The sequence below is a fragment of the Pelobates fuscus genome, chromosome 7 (genome assembly GCF_036172605.1).
Source record: "Pelobates fuscus isolate aPelFus1 chromosome 7, aPelFus1.pri, whole genome shotgun sequence".
Taxonomy (NCBI): Eukaryota; Metazoa; Chordata; class Amphibia; order Anura; family Pelobatidae; genus Pelobates; species Pelobates fuscus.
In genome coordinates, this window is record NC_086323.1 from 15,273,009 (window position 1) to 15,275,508 (window position 2,500).

Consider the following 2,500-nt stretch of genomic DNA (forward strand, 5'->3'; position numbering starts at 1 on the left):
ATCTTTCGCCTTTTACTAAAGATTTCCGTGGAGAGGAACGACCACGAATTTCACTCAATTTTTTCAGGCCCAGTTTACACTGGCTGTGCTAAACTTGTACAAAAGTAGAAGAAACGTCTTAAACAGAGATCCAAGAGGTTCTAAGCACCAAGCTGTTGCGAAAAAAAGAAAAAGTTTTGGTTCCCTATTTATGATGTCAGCATCTTTGACTGCGGGCAAAGCATGCCTCAGGCTCTGGCATTCTTGACAGCTGCGGGGCTCTGCCGAGAGACCAAGCATGCATTTAGGGGCGTGTCAGCAGTGGGCATGCCTCATTTGAATACCCATGTTGCACTGCAAGCAGCTGTGCTCCTCTTCCCTTTGCTGTTAATATGATACAAGCTTAAATAAAAACCCAGATATTTTTTCTTTTTTTACATATTTAGTGGGGTCATTAATATTTATGGCAGATTCTCCAAGTTACAGCTTAATGTAGGGTTGCTCACCATACGTGTAAAAGGCAGGTTCCGCACCTTGCCTGCTGTCAGATGGATGGATTTTATGCTCTGGTTTCTCTTCAGATCGAATAAATCTTTCGCCTTTTACTAAAGATTTCCGTGAGGAGGAACGACCACGAGTTTCACTCAATTTTTTCAGGCCCAGTTTACACTGGCTGTGCTAAACTTGTACAAAAGTAGAAGAAACTTCTTAAACAGAGATCAAAGAGGTTCTAAGCACCAAGCTGTTGCGAAAAAAAGAAAAGTTTTGGATCCCTATTTATGATGTCAGCATCTTTGACTGCGGGCAAAGCATGCCTCAGGCTCTGGCATTCTTGACAGCTGCAGGGCTCTGCCGAGAGACCAAGCATGCATTTAGGGGCGTGTCAGCAGTGGGCATGCCTCATTTGAATACCCATGTTGCACTGCAAGCAGCTGTGCTCCTCTTCCCTTTGCTGTTAATATGATACAAGCTTAAAAAAAAACAGAGATTTTTTCTTTTTTTACATATTTAGTGGGGTCATTAATATTTATGGCAGATTCTCCAAGTTACAGCTTAATGTAGGGTTGCTCACCATACGTGTAAAAGGCAGGTTCCGCACCTTGCCTGCTGTCAGATGGATGGATTTTATACTCTGGTTTCTCTTCAGATCGAATAAATCTTTCGCCTTTTAATAAAGATTTCCGTGGAGAGGAACGACCACGAGTTTCACTCAATTTTTTCAGGCCCAGTTTATACTGGCTGTGCTAAACTTGTACAAAAGTAGAAGAAACGTCTTAAACAGAGATCCAAGAGGTTCTAAGCACCAAGCTGTTGCGAAAAAAAGAAAAAGTTTTGGTTCCCTATTTATGATGTCAGCATCTTTGACTGCGGGCAAAGCATGCCTCAGGCTCTGGCATTCTTGACAGCTGCAGGGCTCTGCCGAGAGACCAAGCATGCATTTAGGGGCGTGTCAGCAGTGGGCATGCCTCATTTGAATACCCATGTTGCACTGCAAGCAGCTGTGCTCCTCTTCCCTTTGCTGTTAACATGATACAAGCTAAAAAAAAAAAAAAAAAAGATATTTTTTTCTTTTTTTACATATTTAGTGGGGTCATTAATATTTATGGCAGATTCTCCAAGTTAAAGCTTAATGTAGGGTTGCTCACCATACGTGTGAAAGGCAGGTTCCACACCTTGCCTGCTGTCAGATGGATGGACTTTATATTCTGGTTTCTCTTCAGATCGAATAAATCTTTCGCCTTTTACTAAAGATTTCCGTGGAGAGGAACGAACACGAGTTTCACTCAATTTTTTCAGGCCCAGTTTACACTGGCTGTGCTAAACTTGTACAAAAGTAGAAGAAACTTCTTAAACAGAGATCCAAGAGGTTCTAAGCACCAAGCTGTTGCGAAAAAAAGAAAAAGTTTTGGTTCCCTATTTATGATGTCAGCATCTTTGACTGCGGGCAAAGCATGCCTCAGGCTCTGGCATTCTTGACAGCTGCAGGGCTCTGCCGAGAGACCAAGCATGCATTTAGGGGCGTGTCAGCAGTGGGCATGCCTCATTTGAATACCCATGTTGCACTGCAAGCAGCTGTGCTCCTCTTCCCTTTGCTGTTAATATGATACAAGCTTAAAAAAAAAACAGATATTTTTTCTTTTTTTACATATTTAGTGGGGTCATTAATATTTATGGCAGATTCTCCAAGTTAAAGCTTAATGTAGGGTTGCTCAACATACGTGTAAAAGGCAGGTTCCGCACCTTGCCTGCTGTCAGATGGATGGATTTTATACTCTGGTTTCTCTTCAGATCGAATAAATCTTTCGCCTTTTACTAAAGATTTCCGTGGAGAGGAACAACCATGCGTTTCACTCAATTTTTTCAGGCCCAGTTTACACTGGCTGTGCTAAACTTGTACAAAAGTAGAAGAAACTTCTTAAACAGAGATCCAAGAGGTTCTAAGCACCAAGCTGTTGCGAAAAAAAGAAAAAGTTGTGGCTCCCTATTTATGATGTCAGCATCTTTGACTGCGGGCAAAGCA

General features: G+C 42.0%; 5 non-coding genes across 5 annotated transcripts in view; all 5 read left to right on the top strand.

The window, feature by feature from the left end:
- Positions 1-85, top strand: part of LOC134569786 (U5 spliceosomal RNA) — a 114-nt gene extending 29 nt beyond the window's left edge. The window contains exon 1 of the small nuclear RNA XR_010084452.1: positions 1-85. This exon is cut by the window's left edge and continues 29 nt beyond it. This is a non-coding gene — a small nuclear RNA (U5 spliceosomal RNA).
- A 455-nt stretch (positions 86-540) lies between these two features.
- On the top strand, positions 541-654 carry LOC134569708 (U5 spliceosomal RNA). Its single transcript, XR_010084377.1, has one exon. It is a non-coding gene; the product is annotated as a U5 spliceosomal RNA (small nuclear RNA).
- Positions 655-1,106: 452 nt separating this feature from the next.
- LOC134569796 (U5 spliceosomal RNA) lies at positions 1,107-1,220 on the top strand. The gene has a single exon (XR_010084462.1). It is a non-coding gene; the product is annotated as a U5 spliceosomal RNA (small nuclear RNA).
- Positions 1,221-1,680: 460 nt separating this feature from the next.
- Positions 1,681-1,794, top strand: LOC134569645 (U5 spliceosomal RNA). The gene has a single exon (XR_010084317.1). It is a non-coding gene; the product is annotated as a U5 spliceosomal RNA (small nuclear RNA).
- Positions 1,795-2,248: 454 nt separating this feature from the next.
- On the top strand, positions 2,249-2,362 carry LOC134569459 (U5 spliceosomal RNA). The gene has a single exon (XR_010084136.1). It is a non-coding gene; the product is annotated as a U5 spliceosomal RNA (small nuclear RNA).
- Positions 2,363-2,500: the final 138 nt, after the last annotated feature.